This window comes from Lytechinus variegatus, chromosome 15, assembly GCF_018143015.1.
Source record: "Lytechinus variegatus isolate NC3 chromosome 15, Lvar_3.0, whole genome shotgun sequence".
Taxonomy (NCBI): domain Eukaryota; kingdom Metazoa; phylum Echinodermata; class Echinoidea; order Temnopleuroida; family Toxopneustidae; genus Lytechinus; species Lytechinus variegatus.
Genome location: NC_054754.1, coordinates 24,940,100 through 24,951,887, shown reverse-complemented (window position 1 = coordinate 24,951,887; position 11,788 = coordinate 24,940,100).

Here is an 11,788-nt window from a genome sequence, read left to right as displayed (position 1 = left end):
TTCGATTTTGAATGATGTATTTCTTACCATCATAAATTACCACAAATAGTAGGGGGACATTAATTTGATATTGTGTCCCCCCCTACTATTTTGAGTAGGGGGACGGACACGTCCCCCCCCCCCTGGGATTTCCGCCCATGACAATACATCTCTATGTTGTTATGATACAGATCATATAGTGAAGTCACTTTAGTTCTATCTCAAAATAGATGTATGGTAAGGTGTAAAACTTAAAAGTTCAGGGGTAGAAATGATAAAGTTCTAATCAGCAAACTCAAGTCAATCATCAATTGAACAGAACCCGAAGAAGTCTGGTATAGTGCACTGCTTTAATCTCTCTGCCTGGGCTACGTTGCCTCAACTAATCTCAGAATGATATACAATTTACATAACTTAGTTAAATTAGAAATAACAACCAATAATGAAAGGATCAAACTAAATTGTAAGAACCCAATACATAAGATAAACCAGTAATATAAGGAATGTGATAAAGGATGTCTGGGTGATTATGTAAAAATGGAAATAGAAACTAAGGAGTCACTGAGGGATGAAATCATAGGCGGCGGAAGCGGGGGGGTCCTATCCCCCTAAATATTTTGTTGATAACATTTTTTTTGCTTTTTTTGCTTGTTAATTTGATTTGATTTGATTTGATTTGATTTATTTATTTCCGTTTCACAATAGTATAATGAACATAGCAATAATATAATAAACATAACAAAACAAGGTCGAAAATACTACGAAATATAATATGTATACATAAATAATCATAAATTTAAAGAACACAATTGAGTAAATAAATTTATCTGAAATGACATTTGTATTTGAAAGTAAAACGGAGGGGCTTGCCGAAAAAAGCAAAGCTTGTACAGGAGGCAAGCCCCTAACTTAGTTTCAATATAAAACTACAACAAATAAATATTGGTTCGTAATAATAAATTTGTTTAAAAATAAATACAATTTTTGTGCACTTGAAAAAACGTAACTGATGGGTCATGTAAAGAAATATTTACGTTATACAATATTTTAAGAGAGGGGGAGGTGAGGGGGGGGGGGACAGACGGGACAGAGCAGTGCAATACACTAAGTAGAAAAGAAATATGGCAGGCAGCAGGAGCAGGTACTTGGCTAATTGCAGTTTTAAGAAAAAAAGAATGTAAAACAAATAATATACATGACTATATGTATATAATATAAACACATATACATAAAAGTTGAGTGTGATTAAATTAGTTATTTTAGTTATTCAGCTTGACCTGTTTGCGACGAATATTTTAGAATTAACATTTTTTCAGTTTGCGTTTAAAAATATTAACATTAGGGGATTCTTTGAAATCTTGAGGCAGAGAGTTCCAATAGTCAGGCCGGAGAAGACAAACGAGTTTTTTGCAAATAAAGTTCTTGTTAAAGGAAGATGATAACATAGACGTTGCCTTGTTGGGTAGCTGTGTACGGAAGCATTTTTACGGAACATATTAAAGAAAATGGCGGGGAGATCGTCCCTGCTTAATTTAAACATAAATTGACTAAGTTCGAAAAGATATATGTCATTTACTTTAAGAATGTTATTTTCAAAAAATAAGATATCAGTATGTGATCTAAAGTGTGTTTGAAAAATTATTCTTAGAGCTTTTTTCTGGAGAAGTAATATTCTATTTATTTGTGTTTGTATTGCACATCCCCACGCAATAATTCCATAATTAATATATGGTAGAATAAGTGTGTAATATAATGTTAACAAAGTGCGGGAAGGGAGAAAATGTTTAAGTTTATTAATAATTCCAATGTTTCTAGAAATTGTTTTACATATACTATCTATATGAGGCTTCCAGGATAATTTGTCGTCAATAACGACACCCAAGAATCTAGTAGTGGAAACATTATTAAGAACAAAATTATCAAAGAAAATCCTGTCAGTTAGAGTATTGACTTTATTACTGAAAAGCATGTAGTTTGTCTTCTGGTGATTAAGTGAAAGTTTGTTGGCCTTGATCCAATCTGTAACATTCGTTAGTTCAAAGTTTAAGGTTCTAACGAGTTGGTTAATATCATCATGGGAAAAGAAAATATTTGAATCGTCAGCAAAAAGTATAAATGAAAGTAAATTTGATGTATTTTTAATATCATTGATGTAAGTAATAAAAAGAAGTGGGCCTAGTAGGCTACCCTGGGGGACACCGCAAGTAATTGGAAGAGTAGTCGAATTGCAATTATTCACTGATACAAATTGGGTCCTATCAGTGAAGTAACTCCTGAACCACTCCAAGGCCTTCCCTCTAACTCCATAATGACATAGTTTATGAAGGAGAATTTCATGATTTATAGTGTCGAAGGCCTTGGAGAAGTCCAGGAAGATACCGACAGTATGACAACTATTATCGATGGAAGTGGTGACTTTATTTATAAATGACAAAATTGCATGGGAAGTACTGTGATTTTTACGAAATCCAAATTGGAAGTTTGAAAAAATGTTATGTAATTTGAAGAAATCACTAGTTCTGGTATGGACCAGTTTTTCTAGAATTTTAGATAGTGAAGTTAGTAAGGATATTGGACGATAGTTAGAAACGAGTTGGCTATCACCTTTTTTGAACAGTGGGATGACTTTGGAGATTTTCATTTTATTGGGGACCCGTCCAGTGGTAAGAGAGATATTGAAAATATGTACCAATGGATCAACGATGGCTGCAATGATTTTTTTTAGAAGAAAGTTTGGTATACCGTCATACCCCGGGCTTTTCTTATTCTGTAGATTGCTAACAATGTTAATGATTTCCATAGAATTAGTAGGGCTGAAAAACATAGAATTGGGGTTAGGGTCGTCAAGGAAATCAGAAAAGGATTTGTTAGTTCGAGGTATATTTTTAGCCAAGTTGTTGCCAACATTTGAAAAATATGAATTAAACTCTCCTGTGATTTTATTAGCGTCGTCTGTAATAGTATTATTTGACTTTATTTTTGTGATTGTAGAGCTTTTTTTTCTTTTTGTTCAGTACATTATTAATAATCTTCCAAGTATTTTTCATATCATTTTTGTAAATGTTCAATTGGGAAGTGTAGTATTCCCTTTTGGCAATACGTAATAATGTGGTAAGGGTGTTTTTATAACAAGTGTACTTAGAACGAGAGTTTTCGTTAGGTTTAGAAATATATTTATAATAAAGATTATTTTTACGATTAATAGATCGTAAAATAGCTTTAGTGATCCACGGATGTATTGGGATTTTTTTATAATTTGACTTTCGGTGGGTGATAAGAGGGACATTGGTGTCTAGACAAGATGTTAATTTGGTAATAAAAATGTCGTAAGCTACATCAACCTCTGTGGAGTCAAAAATGGTCGACCAGTCTGTATTGTCTAAATCATTAATTAAATGAGAAATGTTATCATCGGTTATTTTACGATAGGAAGTATCATATGATTCATTCTTAAAAAGTTTATTTTTAGACAGCTTCGCAAAAATTGAAAAGTGATCAGAAATATCACTAAGAACTATACCAGCTTGGGGGGTAGGAAAATTTACATTACTAAAAATATTATCTATAATAGTTGCAGAAGTGTTAGTCACTCTCGTTGGTTTAGTGATTAGTGGTAAGAAAGAATTAGTCAAAAACATTTCGAGAAACTCTTGCGAGATATTGTTATTGTTGCAATTCATTAAATTGATGTTGAAATCCCCCATAAAAAAACAATCTTTGTTTTTCAGAAAAGGATTGAGTAAAAAGTCATTGAGGGTTTCCAGAAAATGTCGAGTATTTGAATTAGGAGGTCGGTATAAGACTCCCAGTATCAGATTTTTTCCTTTTGGATTGATGATTTCAACAAAGAGTGATTCTAAAGCGTCATTGGATAAAGTCATATTATTTATAAGATTATATTCGTATTGCTGGGGTATATAAAGTGCAACACCACCACCAGGTCTAAGAGTTCTGTTATTAACAACTAGATTAAAATCGGAGAGTGCAAAAAGAGAACAAGGATTTTCCGAAAACCACGTTTCAGTTAATCCAATGATTGAATGTTTCGGGAACTGATTTCTATCAAGAAATAATTTTAGCTTATCGAAATTTTTATTGGCACTACGAATATTCAGATGGAGAAGAAAAATATCTTCTTCAAGACTGCTAGAATTAATTAAAGATTTAAAATGTTGTTCTGTAAAATACTGTGAAGTAATAAGCTGCCCACATGGGTCATTTGGGTCAAAGTTTGAGTTAAGATCAGCAGTATTATCATTCAGGTAGTTTTTTATGTAAGTATCAAAATAGAGGTTTTCTGACGAAGCGCCGTGTTGTGATGAAAGGGACAACAGGTCATCGTTGCATAACGAGCTGAATGGAAAGTCAGACAAATCAGACGTCGGAGCCGGGAAGAATTACACTAGATACGCTAAAAGAGTAGACACGCCGCCATGCTCCTGCTCCTGTTGCTGGAAACGAAAATGAGAGTGTGCTGTGCAAGAGAAAAAGACAATACAAGTTTGAATGAAGACAAGTAAAATGGGAGGAAAAGAGACAAAAAATAACCGAACCAGACTAAATACGAGAACGATCATTACTAATGTACAATGTGAATGAAATAATAATAATAAAAGAATAAACAAAAAAAAGAAAGAAAAGAAAACAAGATAATTAAAAAATTAAAGAAGAAAAAAAATTAAAGAAGAAAAAAAAATAAAAAACGGATGTAACTGAGAATGCTACAGACCAATCCACGTGATAAGGGGGAAATAAGAATGATTTGCATTTCTCCCTTAGGAATTATACAGTCGTTGATTATACCTTATGAAAACGATAACAATCAATTAGCAGATGTTCGATGAACAGTTGAAAACCAGTTGCATAAACAGGTAAAACGTTCTCCACAATAGCCCCACAGGGTAAACCGTTTAAGTGTATGAAGTCATGAAGAACAAAGTTTATTTTCTTATATTATCAACAGGAAACAACCAATGAAAAGATCATATAGCAAATACGCAATATTTGATATCAATCAAGGCAGCGCTTTTACTGGGTAGTTATGATTTTGATTTAATAAAAAATGACCCTCTTTCAACAATCTGTGGCTTATTATGTTAGATATATAATTACATGAAGTTAAGCACTCCAGTTATTGCAACTATTTGTTTACAAATGTCAGTGGAGCGAGACCAAAATAAGTTGTGTTGGTATAAACGTTAACATCAGCAACAAAGGTATATAAAGTCTGTGCCACCTGACCCACAAAAAAGTACTTTCACACGTTTTGAACAGCGTGTGAATTGACAAGTATTTTTTCATACAATGTCACCAAATCGATGGTAACTCAAACCAGATTCGTTTTCGGGGGGGAGGGGTCTCATCCAGTTACTAAAGGCTTTCAGATTGCTATCATATTATGCAAGATCGAGATCAATCTTTCCGTCGTTACACTCTAAAAAAAGAAAACGCCAACTTAACAGTTGAAAGGCCGGAGGAGCGACGACGTCTTCCAAATGCTGCGTCAACCCAAAACCCAAAACTGTTGGGTTCAGCTTTAAACAAGGGTGGACGCAACATCTGGAAAAGGCCGGCACCCCTCCAACCCCTCTAACGCTGATTCAACATCAGAATTCTTAGAGTGTATGCAATTGCAACTAGTCAGGAATGAGTGTAAAAAATCAGTACATCAATAATGATTGGAAGTTTTTTTTTTTTTTTTTTTTTTTTAAGTATATAGGCTACTACTGACATAACGCAAAATGGCAATTGGTGAATGTGCAGCTGACACAATGCATGCTTGAGAATCTGGAGCAGGGAAAGATGCCAAAGAAAATTGCTATCTCTACAGAAACGAATAGTGAAAGCGATAATAGATTCAAAGTTCGTTTATCGAAATTGTAAGCATTGTAATAAAATGAAAAAAATGCATCATTGGGAACTGGCTCATTCATCCAATAAACCATCTGCATCTCATGAATTACATTAGCAACCGTTTGTCTAAAAAGAATAAGGGCACACGGAAGCATTCAGCTGACTCGACTGCATGTATTGCGATTTAACTCAAGTAATTGCATACATGGATGGATGGATACATGTTTTTTACACAAGGATGCAAGGCTTAACAAGTTGCAAACAAGAAAGGGCAATTCTTAGTAAAAGAAAACAAAGTATTTGCTAGCACCAAGTTCGATTTGTCATTGGTTATGCAACTATAGATGTATAGAACTAACGTCGATGTGAATCACGTTCGGTCGTTGATCGAGAATCAAGCGTTGTGTGTCGAGAACTGTTCGCAATGTTCACGTTCAATTTGCAATACTCCTGAGTTAGATTGAGCCATTCAGGAAATTTAGACACGTAATAGTGGGGGGGGGGGGGTATCCGCAAGAGTGCGATATACAAGTTTGCATAACCAATATTGTAAATATACAGATTTGGAAAATAAACGGGAAAAACACTGAACTACTAGTGTGTTGTCAGGTGAAGTCAAATATCAATATATGCTCTGCCTATTAAGAATTATTGGTATGAACCCAAGTAGTTGTTATAACAATGTAAGCCAAAACGCACTAGTAATGACGTATTAGTAAAGCATGGCTATAATGCCAATTGGTAAAGACCTTGGATCTGTATAGATGATTCAATCGTATACACCGGGCTCACATTATTAACAAATTGCCAAAAATGCAAAAAAAAAAAAAAAAAAAAAAAAAATGGGGGTAAAGCCAATGATAAACAAACTGTGCCATGTGTTGCGTGCAGATACAATAGAAGTAGTTCATTGTAAGAAAAGTTGGTAAACTTTTTCACCTCATACGCTAGTTGACCTTAGAGGGTATCATCTCATTTCATTAATAAGGTATGAAAGAATTTAAAATTACAGTATCTGAGCTGGGTAGATAAATAAGCTCTAGGATGTGCAAGTATTGCCATCTTGCATGCTAATATCATGAATATTAGGCATGTCCAAAACCATGTAATATATTACCTTTTAGTAGAATACTGAGAGCTTTGGTTTCTAGAAAAAAAAGATGACATTCAAGAATTGGAAGATTAATGTTTGTAATAAATGGTATATATATATATAGAAAAAAGACATCATATCTGCGAGCAGACAGTGTCTGTGGTTATGGCAGAGAGGAAAACACCGATTCACCTCAGAAATCAGTTTTATTGTCATATATCCAGATTGTCGGATACACATATATAGACATGAAATAAAAATCTGAGGACATGAATGTGTAACTTCTCACAATAAAGTTTATCAGCTTAAAGGACTTTGTCTGCCAATACATTAAGTTATAAATATTGGCATTGAAACGTGGTAGATGCTTTAGCAGAGGAATAGGGAATGTAACGTTTTCTTTCAATCTTACCTCCTTGCAACAAGCTTATTTGGTGGTTACTTTTCTTCTCTTTCCCTTTTTTTTCTCGTGCTAAACACAATTTTTCAAGCCTCAGCAAATTTTGGTACAGTGAATATAATAGTTGATGTATGATAAAATTGCATACCTGAAAAAGATATTCTGAATCATAACAGGGTATACTTCGGTATCACATTAGAATGCATGCTATCTTCAACGTGTATTATTTGTAAAGTTTATATTAGAATTATTCACAAGCATGCAATTGCAAGCAGAAAAATTGCCATGTCTGGTAAAGTATAATTCGGTATCAAATTACAATGCAAGCTATTTAAAACTTTATATTAAAATATCTACAAGCATGTAGCAGTTGCAACGAGGGTGTTATGCAGACATGACAGATTGTCTAGCCTGGCACATGTTTCATGCAAGTCATAATACAAGCATACAAAATCTGCCTAAGATCTGTCAGTCTGGCTGCATGAAATACAATGCTGATTGAGTATTGACATTATTGTATGTTCATTCGATACTAATCCATGTATACTAATTATCATGATTACCGGGTTACCTGTCGAGAAAATAATCCAGCATCAAGTCAGGTTTTAGTTGGTTAGAATTTCTTCCGTAGATTAAAATACATGTAAAAGTAGCCATCAGATATGCTTTCAGATACCAAGTATAATCAAGATGCTTTTGACTAAATATTCGTGTTGCCTATCATGCTTACCATGCTTACTGACAAGAATGAAAATGTACTATTGTAGTATAAAATTGAGTTATGGGAAAATTGAGATTTCGCCACATTGGCTGCTTGATAATCCAACAAAAATGGAATAACATGACCTTGTCATGACACAAGCGAAGAAGCAAGATTGGACATGATATGATTTTTCATTCAGATACTACTTCAACTGTTTATGCAATGAATTAAACAATATAGTAATTAAGACAGAATGGTGTAGTTTATAGAAAGACTTTGTGATTTCCCAGATCACCTTGAGCTGATTATATATAAAAAAAGAAGCGAAATAGCATCATCATTTCAAGATGATTCTTCTAGGTTTTAGCAACATTGGATAACAGAAACATTTCTAAATAAGTGAACATTGCATGAGCCTAGATGTATCCTTATCTCCTTCATTTTCATTTGAAAACATAGTAGCATTAACTTACTCTCTCCAGACGGTCCATTCGCTGGTTGATGCGTTGTTTCTAGAGGCTTTTCTGGTTTGTAGAATAACTTTTGCTCCTATCACTTTGATTCTGGTTTGCATTTGTTGAGATTTTCTCAGGTTATATGCTTGTGATGCTAACTTGCTTCGCTCTCGCTTCATACTCGGAGGGAGATCACTCCTGATTGAAACTTTGGCGAAAGGTGAATCAACAGGAAGACGCTGACGTCCTGGATTCTCATAGGCACGAAGGATTCTGTCGCGGTCTTTCATCAGGGCGAAGCGGACGATGATTGCTTCAGGTCGCGGGGTCTTGGTCACTGGCGAAATTCTGCTTGGGAGGCGGTGTGCGTTGGCGAGTGGTATCTTCGAAGCGTCTGCCGCGGGGATTCCAAGAAAGCTGGAGAAGACCTCACTTGCCTTCTGGTAGACATCTTCGTTGGGTGACTGTTGAACACCATACAGGAGAAGGTTTGCCTTTCTGTCGTGGATCTCAAGAAGAAGACACTTTTCCTCCATGTCTTCACGCATCTTCTGGATGTCGTTCTGTACCCTGGGTATCTGGACTTTCTCAATGTTCGATATTCTCGACGAGGAATCTGACACACATGATTCAAGCATTTCAACTTTTTCTTTTGTTTCAGTTAGGCTTGTTGTTAATCGAGTCAAATCCGTCAGAATCTGGTCAAACTTGCTATTCATTTGGGTTGTCAACGCACGTATCATATCCTTGATTTCAGTGATCTCCGCTGCCTTGTCGGGTGCGCCCGTAGCTTGCCCGAGGATCGGGGCGCTGGCGTATAGAGACGGTACATCGTTACTCTGCGCTGCGGCTGCCACACCCAGGCTCTCCCTTGGCTTTAAAACCGAGGAATGTATGTCCTTTTCTCCACTGATTTCCTTCTTTTTCTGACGTGTGATGACATTCATGGTAAGTAATTATCAGGTCTGACCTCCAAGTAGAAGATATCAAATGCAAAATCAACGAAAATATGAGTTTTGTCAGTTTAGATTCGGGAGATTTGCCGTGCGTGTGCGTCCTCTAGTACATCCGGGAGTTTCCTGCGTCCCTAAATTCAGGTGGACCCCCTAAAATTTCTGTGGAAGAAAAGTTTTTTTTTGCTTGTCAATTTTTGTACCTGTGTCCATCCAAAAATTTAAGGTGGACCCCCCCCCCCCCCCAATTTTGTTGGCTTCCACCGCCAATGGATGTAATGAGTGGAACACCTGAAGAGAGAATAGGGAAGGAATGAAGAAGAGAAAAGCCTAGAATGAATGAATGATAATTGAATATCATTAACTCATATAACCTAAGTTCGACTGCAACGGCAGTGCTGAAATTAAGAAATGCAAATGAACTGAAATAGAAATGTAAAACAGCTGAAGAAAACACAAGTCAAAGGAAATAAACAAAATAGGAAAAGGGCAAAATAACCATCCTACAGTATCATTGTGTGCATTTTTACAAGAATATACTAGCCTTGTAGATATACTAAAAAATATGACCGGATGAGAAAGTTTTAAAAATCATTGAAGAATGAAAAATGCTGTTTTGGAGCACTTCACAACTCGAGGAGGTTGCTCATGAATTTACTATGTACATATTTTTTTCAGTTTTCATTTTTTTTTTTTTGGGGGGGGGGGCAACGGGTGGGCTGGTAACGCTCCCGATGGAGACAAAATGCAACCCATGCCCCCCCCTCCTCCCCCTGGTGCTGCCACTGGTGCCCATTACTGTCAGTTTTAATTTATTATTGGGGGCAACGGGTGGGCTGGCAACGCTCCTGACGGAGACAAAATGCAATCCATGCCCCCCCCCCCCTTCCCCAGGTGCCCACACCATTATTGCATGGGCCAGCTATATGGGGAGACTGCTTCTGATGTCTGCGCACCATAGCTTATCTTGGGATCGAAACCGGATCGAAAGGCAACTTGACCAAGGTTTAACAAAATTTCACTCTTTTAAACAGGGTATTTTTAGAGTTAGAAAATCTTGTTCCTTTTTTATTAAACGTTATATACATACTGCACATTAACATTTTGTTATTATTTCGCCAAAATTGCACTCGCGAAATTCATGAAATATCGCTTGCGACTTTATTAATTTAATCTTGATTTTGTGCATGTGGGTTTGATGAAAACTGCTTGTAAAAGAAGCATAATCCTACCCTAAAACTTGAATGGATTTTTCAAATACCCCCACATGTTCCCAATTATTAAATTAAAAAAATGGCCCCGTTAGATTTTCTTCTGATCTCTCAAGTTGTCATTAGGGGGGTGCCATCATTTTCGACGGGGGTGCATGGTAAACGTCCTAAAGGTGCACTCTAAAAAATATGGGGTAAAAGTACTCCATGAGCTTAATTATGTGTCCAACCAACATTGGGCATTTCTTATGAACATTTTTATTTCATTATTTCATTCCAGTGTGATGAAAATTTTGCCCATTCTAAAGTAATTGCTTCTTTTTTGTAACCATTTTCATTTATGCTCTATATTATACTGTTTTTTTTCTGTTTTACGAAGTAAGAATGCCCTTCTATAAAATTGCACTTGATTTGTATTGCTTTATATTACTTTGTATTATGTTTTGAATGGAAATGAAATAAAATAATTGAATTGAACTGAACCTTACTGGGCAATGTGATTCCCACATTGGGTAAAATACTGCCCGAAATTGGTTGGACACATACACTCGTGATGGTAAAAATTTTACCCAATATTTTTTTTAGAGTGTTGGGCATGTTTTTTTTCTCCATTGAATAATAGGGGCATTTTAGAATGAAAAGATCGAAAACACTTCGTCTTTATGCTCTTCTCTCCTCTTTATTCCCTTTTATCAAATTTCCCTCTTTTTTCAATTCCATAATAACGAAATGCCATTATCTTTTCTTATTATAATGTTCGTAATAGTATTCCGTATTGGTAAGATACGTTGAATTTCACTTTCATTATTCGAATTAATGCTAACACAACAGTGACTGTTGTGCCCTTGTTATGATTTCTACTCTTTAAAGTGTTAAATGCTTTTTAGTTTTAGATTTAGCATGATAACATAGAATTTCTATTAAAGTACAAGTACATGTAAAATAAGAAAGTTATGACATTTTAAATTTTCGCTTAATTTCCCAAAACAGATATGTACATCCTGGTCGGTATGCAAATGAGGAGACTGATGATATCACCTACTCACTATTTATTTTGTATTTATTATTTGAAATATTTCAATTTTCTCCCCTTTGTCATGAGAAACAAAGTTTTATTTCTCCCAGAACATATGGAATTACC